Genomic DNA, 19,602 nt, shown 5'->3' on the forward strand with positions numbered 1-19,602 from the left:
TTACTTATTTTTAATCCATATGTTTTACTCATCCGTCTGTACCATAGATAAAAGGAGCATCAGGCACAAGGTTTTCACAATCACACAGTCACGTTGCAAAAGCTATATCATTATACAATCATCTTCAAGAAACATGGCTACTGGAACACAACTCTACATTTTCAGGCACTTCCCTCCAGCTTCTCCAATATACCTTAGCTGAAAAGGTGATATCTATATAATGCATAAGAATAACCTCCAAGATAACCTCTCAACTCTGTTTGAAATCTCTCAGCCTTTGACACTTTATTTTATCTCATTTTTCTATTCATACTTTTGTTCTAGAAGGTTTTCTCAATCCCTTGATGCTGAGTTCTAGCTTATTCTAGTATTTCTGTCCCATGTTGCTGGGAAGGTTTACACCCTGGGAAGTCATGTCCCACATAGAGAGGGGGAAAGCAGTGAGTGTGTCATGTTGGCTGAGAGACAGAGGCCACATCTGAGCAACAAAAGAAGTTCTCTTTGGGTGATACTTAGGCCTAATTTCAAGTACACTTAGCCTATCCTTTGTGGGCTGTTATGAAACAGCCTATCTTGTTTCATAAGAACAAATATCAAGACTGGGGGCCCAGCCTATTGCTTTGGTTGTTCCCATTGCTTATGAGAATATCAGGAATTCTCCACATGGGGAAATTGAATTTTCCCACTTTCTCATTGTATTAGTTAGGGTTTTCTAGAGAAACAGAATCAACAGGTAACACTCACAAATATAAAATTTATAAAAGTGTCTCATGTGACTGTGGGAACACAGAGTCCAAAATGCACAGGGCACGCTGAGAAGCCAAAGAATCTGACTGAGGGTCTGGATGAACTCCAAAGGAGAGGCTCACTGGCCAAAGCTGGAAGAGAGCCTGTTTCTTCTGAATCCTCCTCATAAGGCTTCCAGTGATTAGATTGAGCATCACTCATTGCAGAAGACACTCCCCTTTGACTGATTACAAATGGAGTCAGCAGTGGATGCAGCTGATGTGATCATGATCTAATTCTATGAAATGTCCTCATTGCAACAGACAGGCCAGCTCTTGCCCAAACAGACAAACAGGTATCACCACCTGATCAAGTTGACACATGAACCTGACCATGACAGGTTCTACCTAGACAACTTGGTAGCTATATATATCACCTTAAATCATACCTAATATCTAAATTAAAAACATCAAAACATACATTTTTTTCTTTCACCTAACAATACTCAACTGTTCTGCATATAACTGGAAACATATTAACTTTCTCCAGAATAGGGTGCAAGTTCTTGGGTAATAGTCATTCTTAAACTTGATATCTTACAGCTGAAATAGTATAAAAGGAAGAAAAGAGTGTTACACTCCTCATTTCTGTAACTGATCACATGGTCGTAGTTCATATTTATCACTACCTTCTTCCACTACCGATTCCATGTTCCCTTTACACTCAGGTTCTTTGCCTAGTGGGGTGACCCAAACCTTTATTGCTGACGTTTCAGACCCATTGGTAGTCCTGCCTGGATTGGGCTGTTGCAGTTTTCCATTTATTTTAATCACAGGGCATGGTGGTACTAAAAGACACCCTAGTGGATCTCCTATATTCCAAGAAAACTCTTCTTTACCTCCATTGTGTAGTTGCAGTCCTATTTCCCCCTGATAGTCAGGTTCAATAATCTCAAATAATAATGCAATCCCCTTCTTGGCTGACCCAGGGACATGAGTAGCCCAAAGTGAGCAGGTGGCAGTCTTAGATTCCAGTTCAATGGAATCATTGCTGTTTCTCTTGGTGGAAGCACTCTCCCTTTTGGAACTAACCCCTGTAGACCAGCACAGCTCAGGGTCGCAGGGACAGGAAGCAAAAATTTTCCTAGTGAATCACTAGGGGTAACAGTGAATGGTGCCACTCCCATTTCCACCCTTTGGTTCCTGGACCCATGGATCCTGGCTATGGGAGAAACAGCACCATACAGTGGACACTGATTCAGAGCATATACAGCTTCCTGGAGAACATTACCCCTGCCTTTCAAGGTATTGCCACCTAATTGACACTATAATTGAGTTTTCAAAAGACCATTCCACCATTCTATCAATCTAGCTGTTTCTGGATGATGGGAAATATGGTAAGACCAAAAAATTCCTTGAGCATGTGCTCATTCCTGCAACTTCATTTGCTGTGAAGTGTGTTCCTTGATCAGAAGCAATGCTATGTGGAATACCATGATGATGGATAAGGCATTCTGTAAGCCCAAGGATGGTAGTTTCGGAATAAGCATTGCATGCAGGGAAAGCAAACCCATATTCAGAGTATGTGTCTATTCCAGTTAGAACAAATCACTGCCCCTTCCATGAAGGGAATGGTCCAATGTAATCATCCTGCCACCATGTAGCTGGCTGGTCACCTCAGGGAATGGTGCCATACCGTGGGCTGAGTGTGGGTCTCTGCTGCTGGCAGATTGGACACTCAGCAGTGGCTGTTGCCAAGTCAGCCTTGGTGAGTGGAAGTCCATGTTGCTGAGCCCATGCATAATCTCATCTCTCCCACCATGACCACTTTGCTCATGAGCCCATTGGGCAATGACAGGAGTTGCTGGGGAAAGAGACTGACTGGTATCCACAGAACAGATCATTTTATCCACTTGATTATTAAAAACTTCCTCTGCTGAAGTCACCCTCTGGTGTGCATTTACATGGGATGCAAATATCATCATGTTTTTAACCCACTCAGAAATGTCTATCCACATACTTCTTCCCCAGGCCTCTTTGTCACCAGCTTTCCAATATGGTCTTTCAAAGTCCCTGACCATCCAACCAAACCATTAGCAACAGCCCATGAGCAGCTATACAAACACACCTCTGGTCAGTTTTCCTCCCAAGCAAAATGAACAACCAGGTGCATTGCTCGAAGTTCTGCCCACTGGGAGGATTTCCCCTCACCTCATTCCTTCAAGGACACCCCAGAAAGTGGTTGCAGTGCTACAGCTGTCCACTTTCAGGTGTTACCTGCATATCATGCCAAACTATCTGTAAACCAGGCCCGAGTTTTCTCTTCCTCAGTCAATTCACTATAAGGAATTCCCCAAGAGGCCATAGCTCTGGTTTAGGAAAGAGAAGGTAATGTGACAGGAGTGGAGACCATGGGCATTTGGGCCAGTTCTTCATGTAACTTACTTGTGCCTTCAGGACCTGCTCTGGCCTTATCTTGTATATATCATTTCCATTTTACAATAGAGTGCTGCTGCACACACCTAACTGTATGGCTTGGTGGGTCAGACAACTCCCAGCTCATGACAGGCAACTCAGGTTTCATGGTAACTTGGTGGCCCATGGCTAAGGTTCAGTCTCTACTAAGGCCCAGTAGCAGGCCAAAAGCTGTTCTCAAAAGGACAGTAGTTATCTATAGCAGATGGTAAGGCTTTGCTCCAAAATAATAATGGTCTGTATTGTGATTTTCCTATAGGGGCCTGCCAAAAGCTCAAGACAACATCTCCATTTGCCACTGACACTTCCAGCACCATTGGATCTGCTGGATCATATGGCTCAAGTGGCAGAGCAGATTTTACAGCAGCCTGGACCTATCACACATCCTCCTCTTGTTCAGGTCCCCACTCAAAATCAGCAGCTTTTCGGGTCACTCAATAAATGTGTCGGAGTAGCACACCCAAATAAGGAATATGTTGTCACCAAAATCCAAAGAGACCAACTAGGCATTGTACCTCTTTTTTGGTCATAGGAGGGGCCAGATGCAGCAACTTATTCTTCACTTTAGAAGGGATAACTCGACATGCCCCACACCACTGGACACCTAGAAATTTCACTGAGGTGGAAGGGCCCTGGATTTTTGTTGGAATTATCTTCCATCTTCTGACATGCAAATGCCTTACCAGTAAGTCTAAAGTAGTTACTACTTCTTGCTCACTAGGTCGAATCAACATGATATCATCAATATAATGGACCAGTGTGAGGTCTTGTGGGAGAGAGAAACGATCAATTCCTTGTGGACAAGACTATGACATAAGGCTGGAGAGTTGATATACCCCTGAGGTAGGACAGTGAAAGTATATTATGAATATAATATAATATAATATAATATAATATAATATAATATAATATAATATAATATAATATAATATAATATAATATTATGAATAGAATATTATGCAGCTGAAGACAGAATAAAGTTATGAAGCATGTAAGAACATGGATGGACCTTGAAGACATTATGCTGAGTGAGATTATCCAGAAACAAAAGGGCAAATACTATATGGTCTCACTGATATGAACTATCATTAGCAAATGAAATTGGAAAATTTCAGCCAAGAAGAAAGACCATCAAGAGATAGATGTAGGGTAGATATTGGGTAATTGGAGCAGAGGGGATACAGATTGTGCAAAAAATTCAGAAATGGACAGCACAATACTACCTAATTGTAATGTAATTATGTTAAAACATTGAATGAAGCTGCATGTGAGGTATAGTTTTTTTGTTTTGTTTTCTCTCTATTATTGTTTTGTTTCTTTTTCTGTTGTCTTTTTATTTCTTTTTCTAAATCGATGCAAATGTACTAAGAAATGATGAATATGCAACTATGTGATGATATTAAGAATTACTGATTGTATATGTAGAATGGAATGATTTCTAAATGTTTTGTTAGTTAATTTTTTTAATTAATAAAAAAATAAAAATAAATAAATAAGGGAGTAAAAAAACTTCAGAAATGGAAAGCACATTACTAATTAACTGTAATACAATAATGTTAGTACACTGAATGAAGTTGAATGTGAGAATGATAGAGGGAGGAGGCCTGGGGGCACAAGTGAAATCAGAAGCAAAGTTAGATGATAAAGACTGAGATGGCATAATCTAGAAATGCCTAGAGTGTACAATGATAATGACTAAATGCAAAAATTAAAAAATGTTTTTGCATGGAGGAAGAACAAAAGAATGTCAGTATTGCAGGGTGTTGAAAATAGATGGTAATTCATATTTTAAAACATTAACTTATGTGTAAGACTAAAGCAAAATATGTTTATTTGGTACAAAATTCATAATTTAACTAGTGCATTTCTTAATGTAACCTATGTGGACAGTTTAATTGGACACCATAATTATATGGTACCTTGAATAGAGCATGAGATTTTGTTGGTTTGTCCAGAGTGATGCCCTGATAAATCCCAGACTGATTTGAACAGTGAATAAAAAAGTATTTGCAAAGTTCCCTTGGGGGAGAGATGAATGTCATGGTCAGGTTCATGTGTCAACTTGGTCAAATGGTGGTACCTGTTTGTCTGGTTGAGCAAGTGCTGGCCTGTCTGTTGCAATGAGGACATTTCATAGAATTAGATTATGATCACATCAGCTGCATCCACAGCTGATTCCATTTGTAATCAGCTGAGGGGAGTGTCTTCTGCCATGAGTCATGCTTAATTTAATCACTGGAAGCCTTTTAAGGAGAATTCAGAGGAGACAGGCTGTCTTCCTGCTTTGGCTGGCAAGCCCTTCCTGCAGAGTTCATCCAGATCCTCCATCAGAATCATCGGCTTCACAGCCTGCCCTGTGGATATTGGACTCTGTGTTCCTATAGTCACATGAGACACTTCTGTAAATTTTATATTTGTGAGTGTTTACTGTTGATTTTGTTTCTTTAGAGAACCCTAATTAATACATCTTGGTACCAGGAGTGGTTTTTAACAAACAGAATCTTAAACATGGGTTTTTATGAATGGTTTTCTAATCAGACTGGACTCGAAGGCATTAAGGACTCTGATTCCCATAATTAGAATGGCACTCTCAATCCATGGAGTGAGTTGGCAAAAGAGATAGTCAAAATACCACCACCCGCATTAGGATTAGGAGAAATTAGGATTAGGAGAATTTTGATTCTTCTAATGCTTCACTTGTATGAAGCCAGGCTCTGGGGAATAATGTCTTTAACACCTTTGCAGAATTTTGTGGAATTAAGAGGTATAGAGATGTTGGCTGGTTGTTGTTAGATACACTGGCTACATTAAGGAGTGAAAGGGATGGGCTTAAGGCTTCAAACACGAATCTTAAGTGCCGTCTGACAGATGTAGAAGCTTCTAGGAGTATCCTGAAGGAAAATATTATTTCCTGTAGCTGTAGACTTGAGATCTCTGAAAACCAGACTCAGAATCTTATTGTTAGAGTAGCAACTTTACAATGTAAACTGAAATCTCAATGTTGCATGGTATCTGCTGTTAAAGTGAGGGCATTGACTGGAAAGGAGTGGGACCCTGAAAAATGGGATGGTGGCATATGGATTGATAATGATGTTGGCAGTGAGTTTGTACCCTAGGTCACACTGAGTCTTCTCTAGATAACCCTGTAATAGTCTGCCCTGAGGACATAGCTGCCCCACCTCCAACCTGCTTTGAGAAGTAGTCCACCCCACCTCCTCCTGAAGGGATTAGCCCTAAAGTGATTGATCCTGTTTCACCAGATGAAACTGCAAATGAAGGTCCTGAAGCAAATGGCTTGTAAGCTATTTCTAATTCTTTTCATGACCCACCCCCAACACCCTTCATTTCTTCCAGACCTATAACTAGACTAAAGTCCCAACAGACCCCTAAAGGTGAGGTACAAAGTATCACACATGAGGAGTTACATTACACTCCAAAAGAACTGTGTGGGTTTTCCAATTTATGTAGACAGAAATCAGGGGGATATGTGTGGCAATGGATTTTAAGGGTGTGGAAAAATGGTGGGAGGAATATAAGGCTGGATCAGGCTGAACTTATTGATATGGGTCCACTAAGCAGAGATTCTACATTCAATATTATAGCTTGAGGGGTTACAAAAGGTATTAATAGTTTGGAAGTTTGATTGAAACATGGATCAAAAGGTGGCTGACATTACCTGACATTGACATGAAAGAACTGCCCTGGTATAATGCAGATGAGGGGATCCAGATGCTTAGAGAGATGGGAATGTTAGAGTGGATTTATCATGCAAAGTCTGCTCTTACAGCCCAGGAATGTCCAGAGGATGTACCTTTTACCAGAACATTGAGAAATAAATTTGTCAGACTAGCACCATCATCCCTGAAGAGCTCTGTAGTTGCACTTCTCTGTAGGTCAGATATAACTGTAGGAACTGCTGTCATTGAGCTGGAATCCTTAAATACAATGGGGATGACAGGATCCTCAGTTGGCAGAAGCCAGGTGGCAGCACTTAATCACCAAAGATAGGGTAGACATGGTGATTATAACAGACAGCAAACTCAAAGCAGGTGTCAAAATTGTATGACTCGCAGAAATTTGTGGTATTGACTAGTAAATCATGGGGTACCTAGAAATACAATACAAGGGCAGTCTACTAAATTCTTTTTTGAGCTGTATAAACAAAAGAGATCTAGGTCAAGTGGACAGAAGTCTAACCTGAATTACAAAAACACAGAGTCACAGCCCCTTAATCAATTTCCAGACTTGAGACAGTTTGCAGATCCAAAGCCCCTTGAATGAAAGGGAGGCCAGGTCCCTTTGGGGGAGAACTCTGTTACACTGCCACAAATTTATACTGTCAATCTTCCTCCAAGCCTTCCCCAAGGAGACCGACGACCTTTTACCAGGGTAACTTTGCATTAGGGAAAAGGAAATGATCAGATATTTCAGGGATTATTAGACACTGCTTCAGGAGTGGCATTAATTCCAGGTGACTCAAAACGTCATTCTTGTCCACCAGTCAGAGTGGGGGCTTAGCAACAGCCCATGAGTCAGTATAGAAATGCACCTCTGGCCAGTTTTCTTTCCAAGTAAAATGAACAACCAGGTGCACTGCTCGAAGTTCTTCCCACTGGGAGGATTTCCCCTCACCACTGTCTTCAAGGACACCCCAGAAAGGGGTTGTAATGCTGCAGCTGTCCACTTTTGGGTGGTACCTGAATATCATGCTGAACCATCAGTAAACCAGGACCAAGTTTTCTCTTCCTCAGTCAATTCTCTATAAGGCACTCCACAAGAGGCCATAGCTCTGGTCTGGGAAAGAGAAGGTAATGTGGTGGAGTGGAGACCATGGGAATTTGGATCACTTCTTCATGTGACTTACTTGTGTCTTGAAGACCTCATCAGGCCCTATCTTGTATATACCATTTCCATTTTACAATAGAGTGCTGCTGTGCATGCCCTAATTTATGAACTGGTGGGCCAGGCAACACCCAGCTCATGATAGGCAACTCAGGTCTCATGGTAACTTACTGACCCATGGTTAGTCTCTACTAAGGTCTAGTAACAGGTCAAAAGCTGTTTCTCAAAAGCAGCATAGTTATCTGCAGCAGATGGTAAGGCTTTGCTCCAAAATCCTAAGGATCTGTGTTGTGATTCTCCTATAGAGGCCTGCCAAAGGCTCCAGACAGCATCTCCATTTGTCACTGACACTTCCAACACCATTGGATCTGCTGGATGATATGGCCCAGTGGCAGAGCAGCTTGTACAGCAACCTGGACCTGTTCACAGAGATTCCTCTTGTTCAGGTCCCCATTCAAAATTAGCAGTTTTTCTGGTCACTCAATAAATGGGCCAGAGTAGCACACCACAAGGAGGAATATGTTGTCATCAAAATCCAAAGAGACCAACTGGGTATTGTGCCTCATTTTCAGTCAAACAAAGGCTGAGATGCAGCAACTTATCTTTCACTTAGAAGGAATATCTTGACATGCCCCACACCACTGGACACCTAGAAATTTCACTGAGGTGGAAGGCCCCTGTATTTCTGTAGGATTCATCTCCCATCCTCTGACATGCAAATGCCTTACCAGTAAGTCTAGAGTAGTTGCTACTTCTTGCTCACGAGGTCCAATCAACATGATATCATCATTATAATGGACCAGTGTGATGTTTTGTGGGAGGGAGAAATGACCAAGTTTCCTTCAGACAAGATTATGACATAGGGCCGGAGAGCTGATATACCCTTGAGGTTGCACAGTGAAAGTATAATTCTGACCTTGCCAGCTGAAAGCAAACTGTTTCTGGTGGTCCTTGCTAAAAGTATTGAGAAAAAAGCATTTGCTTTATCAATATCTGCATACCAGATACCAGGAGATGTATTAATTTGTTAAAGCAATGATACCACATCTGGAACAGCAGATGCAATTGGAGTTACCACCTGGTTGAGCTTATGATAATCCACTGTCATCCTCCAAGACCAATCTGTTTTCTGCACAGGCCAAATAGGAGAATTGAATGGAGATGTGGTGAGAATCACCACCCCTGCATCCTTCAAGTCCTGTAGACTGGCAGTAATCTCTGCAATCCTTCCTGGAATCCGGTATTGCTTCTGAATTACTATTTTGCTCAGTAGGGACAGTTCTAGTGGCTTCCACTGCAGGAGTTAGAGAGCCCTCACTGCAGGAGTTAGAGAGCCAATGTGGGGATTCTGCCAGGTGCTCAGTATGTCTATAGCAATTATACATTCTGGAACTGGGGAAATAACTACAGAATGGGTCCAGGGATCCACTGGACCCACTGTGAGATGGACCTGAGCTAAAACTCCATTGATCACCTGGCCTCCATAAGTCTCCACTCTGAATGAAGGACCAGAGTGATGTTTTGGGTCCCCTGGAATTAATGTCACCTCTGAACCAGTGTTTAATAATCCCTGAAATATCTGATCATTTCTTTTTACCCAATGCACAGTTACCCTGGTAAAAGGCCATCGGTCACCTTGGGGAAGGCTTGGAGGAAGATTAACAGTATAAATTTGAGGCAGTGTAACAGGGTTCTCCATCAAAGGGACCTGGCCTCCTATTCATTCAAGGGACTCTGGGTCTGTAAACTTTTCAAGTTTGCAAATTGATTAAGGGGCTGTGACTCTGTGTTTTGTAATTCAGGTTAGACTTCTGTTCACTTGACCTAGAACTCTTTTGTTTATATAGCTCGAACGATAATTTAGTAGACTGCCCTTCTAGATACCCCATGATTTACTACCCAATGCCACAAATCTCTGTGAGTCATTTAATTTTTTTTTTATTATTAACGGAAAGAAAAAAAAAAGAAATTAACACAACATTTAGAAATCATACCATTCTACATATGCACTCAGTAATTCTTAACATCATCACATAGATGCATGATCATTGTTTCTTAGTACATTTGCATCGGTTTAGAGGAACTAGCAACACAACAGAAAAAGATATAAAATGTTAATATAAAGAAAAGAAATAAAAGTAGTAATAATAGTAAAAAACAACAACAACAAACAAACCAACAAGCAAACAAAAACAAAAAAAACCCTATAGCTCAGATGCAGCTTCATTCAGTATTTTAACATGATTATTTTACAATTAGGTATTATTGTGCTGTCCATTTTTGAGTTTTTGTATCTAGTCCTGTTGCACAGTCTGTATCCCTTCAGCTTCAATTACCCATTGTCTTACCCTGTTTCTAACTCCTGCTGAACTCTGTTACCAATGACATATTTCAAGTTTATTCTCGAATGTCCGTTCACATCAGTGGGACCATACAGTATTTGTCCTTTAGTTTTTGGAAGGATTCACTCAGCATAATATTCTCTAGGTCCATCCATGTTATTACATGGTTCATAAGTTTATCTTGTCTTAAAGCTGCATAATATTCCATCGTATGTATATACCACAGTTTGTTTAGCCACTCTTCTGTTGATGGAGATTTTGGCTGTTTCCATCTCTTTGCAATTGTAAATAACGCTGCTATAAACATTGGTGTACAAATGTCCGTTTGTGTCTTTGCCCTTAAGTCCTTTGAGTAGATACCTAGCAATGGTATTGCTGGGTCGTATGGCAATTCTATATTCAGCTTTTTGAGGAACCGCCAAACTGCCTTCCACAGTGGTTGCACCCTTTGACATTCCCACCAACAGTGGATAAGTGTGCCTCTTTCTCCGCATCCTCTCCAGCACTTGTCATTTTCTGTTTTGTTGATAATGGCCATTCTGGTGGGTGTGAGATGATATCTCATTGTGGTTTTGATTTGCATTTCTCTAATGGCCAGGGACATTGAGCATCTCTTCATGTGCCTCTTGGCCATCTGTATTTCTTCTTCTGGTAGGTGTCTGTTTAAGTCTTTTTCCCATTTTGTAATTGGGTTGGCTGTCTTTTTGTTGTTGAGTTGAACAATCTCTTTATAAATTCTGGATACTAGACCTTTATCTGATATGTCGTTTCCAAATATCGTCTCCCATTGTGTAGGCTGTCTTTCTACTTTCTTGATGAAGTTCTTTGATGCACAAAAGTGTTTAATTTTGAGGAGCTCCCATTTATTTATTTCCTTCTTCAGTGTTCTTGCTTTAGGTTTAAGGTCCATAAAACCGCCTCCAGTTGTAAGATCCATAAGATATCTCCCAACATTTTCCTCTAACTGTTTTATGGTCTTAGACCTAATGTTTAGATCTTTGATCCATTTTGAGTTAACTTTTGTATAGGGTGTGAGAGATGGGTCTTCTTTCATTCTTTTGCATATGGATATCCAGTTCTCTAGGCACCATTTATTGAAGAGACTGTTCTGTCCCAGGTGAGTTGGCTTGACTGCCTTATCAAAGATCAAATGTCCATAGATGAGAGGGTCTATATCTGAGCACTCTATTCGATTCCATTGGTCGATATATCTATCTTTATGCCAATACCATGCTGTTTTGACCACTGTGGCTTCATAATATGCCTTAAAGTCAGGCAGCGCGAGACCTCCAGCTTCGTTTTTTTCCCTCAAGATGTTTTTAGCAATTCGGAGCATCCTGCCCTTCCAGATAAATTTGCTTATTGGTTTTTCTATTTCTGAAAAATAAGTTGTTGGGATTTTGATTGGTATTGCATTGAATCTGTAAATCAATTTAGGTAGGATTGACATCTTGACTATATTTAGTCTTCCAATCCATGAACACGGTATGCCCTTCCATCTATTTAGGTTTTCTGTGATTTCTTTTAACAGTTTTTTGTAGTTTTCTTTATATAGGTTTTTTGTCTCTTTGGTTAAATTTATTCCTAGGTATTTTATTCTTTTAGTTGCGATTGTAAATGGGATTCGTTTCTTGATTTCCCCCTCAGCTTGTTCATTACTAGTGTATAGAAAAGCTACAGATTTTTGAATGTTGATCTTGTAGCCTGCTACTTTGCTGTACTCATTTATTAGCGCTAGTAATTTTGTTGTGGATTTTTCTGGATTTTCTACGTATAGTATCATATCGTCTGCAAACAGTGATAGTTTTACTTCTTCCTTTCCTATTTTGATGCCTTGTATTTCTTTTTCTTGTCTAATTGCTCTGGCTAGAACCTCCAACACAATGTTGAATAATAGTGGTGATAGTGGACATCCTTGTCTTGTTCCTGATCTTAGGGGGAAAGTTTTCAATTTTTCCCCATTGAGGATGATATTAGCTGTGGGTTTTTCATATATTCCCTCTATCATTTTAAGGAAGTTCCCTTGTATTCCTATCCTTTGAAGTGTTTTCAACAGGAAAGGATGTTGAATCTTGTCAAATGCCTTCTCTGCATCAATTAAGATGATCATGTGATTTTTCTGCTTTGATTTGTTGATATGGTGTATTACATTAATTGATTTTCTTATGTTGAACCATCCTTGCATACCTGGGATGAATCCTACTTGGTCATGATGTATAATTCTTTTAATGTGTTGTTGGATACGATTTGCTAGAATTTTATTGAGGATTTTTGCACCTGTATTCATTAGAGAGATTGGTCTGTAGTTTTCTTTTTTTGTAATATCTTTGCCTGATTTTGGTATGAGGGTGATGTTGGCTTCATAGAATGAATTAGGTAGTTTTCCCTTCACTTCGATTATGTTGAAGAGTTTGAGGAGAGTAGGGACTAATTCTTTCTGGAATGTTTGATAGAATTCACATGTGAAGCCGTCTGGTCCTGGACTTTTCTTTTTAGGGAGCTTTTGAATAACTAATTCAATCTCTTTACTTGTGATTGGTTTGTTGAGGTCATCTATTTCTTCTTGAGTCAAAGTTGGTTGTTCATGTCTTTCCAGGAACCTGTCCATTTCTTCTAAATTGTTGTATTTATTAGCGTAAAGTTGTTCATAGTATCCTGTTATTACCTCCTTTATTTCTGTGAGGTCAGTAGTTATGTCTCCTCTTTCATTTCTAATCTTATTTATTTGCATCCTCTCTCTTCTTCTTTTTGTCAATCTTGCTAAGGGCCCATCAATCTTGTTGATTTTCTCATAGAACCAACTTCTGGTCTTATTGATTTTCTCTATTGTTTTCATGTTTTCAATTTCATTTATTTCTGCTCTAATCTTTGTTATTTCTTTCCTTTTGCTTGCTTTGGGATTAGTTTGCTGTTCTTTCTCCAGTTCTTCCAAGTGGACAGTTAATTCCTGCATTTTTGCCTTTTCTTCTTTTCTGATAAAGGCATTTAGGGCAATAAATTTCCCTCTTAGCACTGCCTTTGCTGCGTCCCATAAGTTTTGATATGTTGTGTCTTCATTTTCATTTGCCTCTAGGTATTTACTAATTTCTCTTGCAATTTCTTCTTTGACCCACTTGTTGTTTAAGAGTGTGTTGTTGAGCCTCCATGTATTTATGAATTTTCTGGCACTCCGCCTATTATTGATTTCCAACTTCATTCCTTTATGATCCGAGAAAGTGTTGTGTATGATTTCAATCTTTTTAAATTTGTTAAGACTTGCTTTGTGACCCAGCATATGGTCTATCTTTGAGAATGATCCATGAGCACTTGAAAAAAAGGTATATCCTGCTGTTGTGGGATGTAATGTCCTATAAATGTCTGTTAAGTCAAGCTCATTTATAGTAATATTCAGATTCTCTATTTCTTTATTGATCCTCTGTCTAGATGTTCTGTCCATTGATGAGAGTGGTGAATTGAAGTCTCCAACTATTATGGTATATGTGTCTATTTCCCTTTTCAGTGTTTGCAGTGTATTCCTCACGTATTTTGGGGCATTCTGGTTCGGTGCGTAAATATTTATGATTGTTATGTCTTCTTGCTTAATTGTTCCTTTTAATAGTATATAGTGTCCTTCTTTGTCTCTTTTAACTGTTTTACATTTGAAGTCTAACTTGTTGGATATTAGTATAGCCACTCCTGCTCTTTTCTGGTTGTTATTTGCATGAAATATCTTTTCCCAACCTTTCACTTTCAACCTATATTTATCTTTGGGTCTAAGATGTGTTTCCTGTAGACAGCATATAGAAGGATCCTGTTTTTTTAATCCATTCTGCCAGTCTATGTCTTTTAATTGGGGAATTCAGTCCATTGACATTTAGAGTTATTACTGTTTGGATAATATTTTCCTCTACCATTTTGCCTTTTGTATTATATATATCATATCTGACTTTCCTTCTTTCTACACTTTTCTCCATGTCTCTCTCTTCTGTCTTTTCGGTTCTGACTCTAGTGCTTCCTTTAGTATTTCTTGCAGAGCTGGTCTCTTGGTCACAAATTCTCTTAGTGACTTTTTGTCTGAGAATGTTTTAATTTCTCCCTCATTTTTGAAGGACAATTTTGCTGGATATAGGAGTCTTGGCTGGCAGTTTTTATCTTTTAGTAACTTAAATATATCATTCCACTGTCTTCTAGCTTCCATGGTTTCTGCTGAGAAATCTACACATAGTCTTATTGGGTTTCCCTTGTATGTGACGGATTGTTTTTCTCTCGCTGCTTTCAAGATCCTCTCTTTCTCTTTGACCTCTGACATTCTAACTAGTAAGTGTCTTGGGGAACGCCTATTTGTGTCTAATCTCTTTGGGGTGCACTGCACTTCTTGGATCTGTAATTTTAGGTCTTTCATAAGAGTTGGGAAATTTTCAGTGATAATTTCTTCCATTAGTTTTTCTCCTCCTTTTCCCTTCTCTTCTCCTTCTGGGATACCCACTACACGTATATTTGTACAGTTCACATTGTCCCTGAGTTCCCTGATACCTTGTTCAAATTTTTCCATTCTTTTCCGGATAGTTTCTGTTTCTTTTTGGAATTCAGATGTTTCATCCTCCAAATCACTAATTCTATCTTCTGTTTCTTTAAATCTGTCGTTGTAGGTATCCATTGTTTTTTCCATCTTTTCTACTTTATCTTTCACTTCCATAAGTTCTGTGATTTTTTTTTCAGTTTTTCTATTTCTTCTTTATGTTCAGCCCATGTCTTCTTCATGTCCTCCCTCAATTTATCGATTTCGTTTTTGAAGAGGTTTTCCATTTCTGTTCGTATATTCAGCATTAGTTGTTTCATCTCCTGTATCTCATTTGAACTATTGGTTTCTTCGTTTGACTGGGCCATATGTTCAATTTTCTGAGCGTGATCCGTTATCTTCTGCTGGCGTCTGGGCATTTAGTCAGATTTCCCTGGGTGTTCGACCCCACAGGTTGAAAGATTTTTCTGTGCAATCTCTGGGTTCTGTTTTTCTTATCCTGCCCAGTAGGTGGCGCTCGTGGCACACGTTTGTCCACGGGTTCCACCAGTGAAAGTTGCTGTGGGTCCTTTAACTCTGGAAAATTCTTGCCGTAGGGGAGGTTCAGCAGCCAAAGCGTCTTGGAAGAATGCCAGCCGGCCTGGGGTTCCGAATGCGGGGAGGGTCGCTGGCCGCCGCAGCACGGGAGAGCGTCCGGCCGAATTAGCTAGTCGGCCTGGGGCACCAAGCGTGGCGGGAGGGCGCCAGCTGTCGCCGCCCGGGAGAGTGCACTATTCCCAGCTGACAGGGGAGTCACGTGTTTGGAAGGGATCCCCCGGTCACTGTTCTCCGCAGTCTGGGAATTTCCGACCCAACTATCTCAGTTGTTCCAGGGGGCCTCGTATGGTGGGGGCACCAGCCGCCGCGGCCTAAGGGGACCACCTGTCCAATTCTACCAGCTGACCTGGGAAGGTGGAAGGGAGGGACTCCGGTCGCTTGCCATCCCACCCAGGAAAGCCCGTGCCCCTTGGTGATCTCACCGGAGCTGGTTCTCCCAGATAGTCAGCCGTTCCAGGATGGGGTACGCCGTCCCTTTGCTCTCCCTCGTGGCTCCGGGAGCTGCTCTGTATTATCTCCACTCCCCCAGTAGCTGTTCTGCACTCGATGAACCACTGCCGGATCTGGTCTTGGAGGCTCTCCTTGATGTCCGGACCTTCGGCTGCTTTCAGAGCGTCTTTCGAGTCATTTAATTTTGATGTTGCTTTGAGTTTGCTGTCTATTATAATAGCCACGTCTACCCTGTCTTTGGTGAGTAAGTGTTGCCACCTGGCTTCTGTCAACTCACGATCCCATCATCCCCATTGTGTTTAATGGTTCCAGCTCAGTGACAGCAGTTCCTACAGCAATATCTGCACTACAGAGAAGTGCAACTACAGAGCTCTTCAGGAATGATGGTGCTAGTCTCACAAATTTATTTCTCTCTGTTCTGGTAAAAGGTGCATCCTCCGAACATTCCTGGGGTGTAAGAGCTGGCTTTGCATGATAAATCCACTCTAATATTCCAATCTCTGTAAGGGTCTGGATCCCCTCATTTACAGTATACCAGGGCAGTTCTGGCATTTCAACCTCACATAATGTTGGCCACCTTTTATCCATGTTTCAGCCAACCATTCAAACAAACTGTTAATACCTTTTCTAACCCCTCGAGCTATAACGTTGAATGCAGAATCTCTGCTTAGTGGGCCCATATCAATAAATTCAGCCTGATTCAGCCTTATATTCCTCCCACCATTATCCCATACACTTAAAATCCATTGCCACACATATTCCTCTGATTTCTGTCTATATAAATTGGAAAGCTCATGCAGTTCTTTTGGAGTATACTGCGCCTCCTCATGTGTGATAATTTCTACCTCACCTTTAGGGGCCTGTTCAGACTTTAGTCTAGTTATCGGTCTGGAAGAAATGAAGGGTGTTGGGGGTGGGTCATGAAAAGAATTAGAAATAGCTTACAAGCCATTTGCTTCAGGACCTTCATTTGCAGTTTCATCTGGTGAAACAGGATTAATCGCGATAGGGCTAATCCCTTTAGTAGGAGGTTGGGTGGACAACTCCTCAAGGCAGGCTGGAGATGGGGCAGCTATGTCTTCAGAGCAAATTATTACAGGATTATCTGTGGAAAACTCAGCATGACCTAGGGTTTCAAGCTCACACCGACATCATTATCAATCCATATGTCACCATCCCATTCTTCAGGGTCCCACTCCTTTCCAATCAATGCCTTCACTTTAATGGCAGACACCATGCAACATTGAGATTTCAGTTTATGTTGCAAAGTTGCTACTCTAACAATAAGATTCTGAGTCTGAATTTTAGAGATCTCAAGTCTACAGCTACAGGAAATAAGATTTTCCTTCAGGATACTCATAGAAACGTCTACATCTTTCAGATGGCAGTTTAGATTCTCGTTTGAAGGCTTAAGCCCATCACTTTCACTCTTTAATGTAGGTAATGTATCTAACAACATCCAGCCAACATCTCTATGCCTCTTGTTTCCACAAAACTCTGTAAAGGTGTCAAAAACATTATCCCCCAGAGCCTGGCTTCATACAAGCGAAGCTTTAGGAGAATCAAGTGGTGATATTTAGACTATCTCTTTTGTCAACTCACTCCATGGATTAGGAGTGTCATTCTGATTATGGGAATCAGAGTCCTTAGTTCCTTTGAGTCCAGTCAGAGTAGAAAACCTTTCATAAAAACCCATTTTTAAGATTCTGTTTCTTAAGAACCACTCCTGGTACCAAGATGTATTAGTTAGGGTTCTCTAGAGAAACAGAATCAACAGGGAACACACACAAATATAAAATTTATAAAAGTGCCTCACATGACCGTGAGAATGCAGAATCCAAAATCTGCAGGCCTGGCTGTGAAGCTGACGATTCCGATGGAGGATCTCAACGAACTCCACAGGAGAAGCTCTCCAGCTGAAACAGAAAGGAAGACAGCCTGTCACTTCTGAATCCTCCTTAAAAGGCTTCCAGTGATTAGAGTAAACATCATTCATTGCAGAAGACACTCCCCTTTGGCTGATTACAAATGAATCAGCTGTGGATGCAGTTGACATGATCATGATTTAATTTTATGAAATGTCCTCATTGCAACAGGTAGGCCAGCACTTGCCCAACCAAACAGGCATGACCACTTAGCCAAGTTGACACATAAACCTGACCAAGAAAGTATGTATGAGTGTTTTCTTTTTTCTTTTTTATTTCTTTTTCTGGAGTGATGCAAATGCTCCAAAAAATGATCATGGTGATGAATACACAACTATGTGATGATATTGTGAGCCAATAATTGCACACCATATACAGAATGTTTATATGTCTGTATGTTGTTTTAGCAATAAAAATATTTTTTAAAAATACCTAAAAAACACACACACACACACCAAACATGCCCCAACTATATGCTACTTGAAAAAGACTTACCTTAATTTCTAAGACATAAGTAAATTGAAAGTGAAATGATAGAAAAAATATACCATGCAAGTTGTTACCAAAGGAGAGAATGGAATAGCTATTTGCCAGATAAAATACACTTTACCTCAGAGAGTTTATCAGGTGATTGAGGTGATGAAGGAGTAGGAGCTCCAGGATTCAGAGCTTCCACCAGAATGATCCTGAAACAGACAGGAAATTATGAAACAACTATTTTGAAACTCTGGAGGCCAGGCTGACACTATACAGCACACAGATAAAAGTAGGAGAAAGAAGCTGATAAATTATAGTAAGATACTGTAAATTATTCTCTTGTGTGGTGTTCTAGCTTCCATCCCCTACTCTCATGGCAGATAGCCATGGGATCTAGCCCCTGGCTAGCTTGCTGGCAACAAAAAAATGATATAAAATATATCTTTCCCAAGACCAGGGGTGGGCACAGTCAATGGCTGATCATGGAATTTGATTAGTGACTTCAGATCACCGAGAACCCAGCTCTGACATTATTTCAAACTACCTTGCACAAAAGCTACAGTTGAGGAAACATACAAATGCTATGCTTACTCAGGACTGTCAGGTACAGTTAGTTGAAAGGCTGTATTTGCTGAGCAATAAACAATAGCTCACCTTTGGTGAGATATGGAAGAAGATCTTGGTGCCCATCCAGATCCCTTCACCAGGGCACTTTGGAGCCAGTGTGTGCCAATTCATGATTGCCTGGCCCTGTTTTGCCTGGGAAAGTGTGACTTGCCCCTCCAAGAATTTGGCTTCTAGACAAGATCATATTGAAATAATGAGGGAGTGAAAGATGAGGCAGACAATCTGTGGCAAAGGCTTGCCAGCTTCAAACACCTGCAGGAAGAAGTCTGTCTTCTTAGAAACAGAGGGAACAACCAAACTCCTGTAAACAGGGTAATGCCAAAACAATAAGCAAAATTCCAGGGCAAGACAGAGGTCCAGAAATACAGGGAAATCACCACACACTACATTTACCTTGGACTGACTTTTCTGATAGGAGGGCTCAAGAAAATCTCTGTCTCATCCCAAACTGGTTACAAAACCAAGAAACAGACATCTCAGGGAATAAATGGAAGAGTTAAAATTTAAAATTATTAAAATATACAGTGTGTAAAAAAGAGTACCAGACAAATGAAGAAACAGGAAATGATGGCCCACCCAAAGAAGAGAATAAAAATCCAGAAAATACCAGTGAAGAAGACCAGAATGTAGACACACCAAACATA

The sequence above is a fragment of the Tamandua tetradactyla genome, chromosome X (genome assembly GCF_023851605.1).
Source record: "Tamandua tetradactyla isolate mTamTet1 chromosome X, mTamTet1.pri, whole genome shotgun sequence".
Classification (NCBI taxonomy): domain Eukaryota; kingdom Metazoa; phylum Chordata; class Mammalia; order Pilosa; family Myrmecophagidae; genus Tamandua; species Tamandua tetradactyla.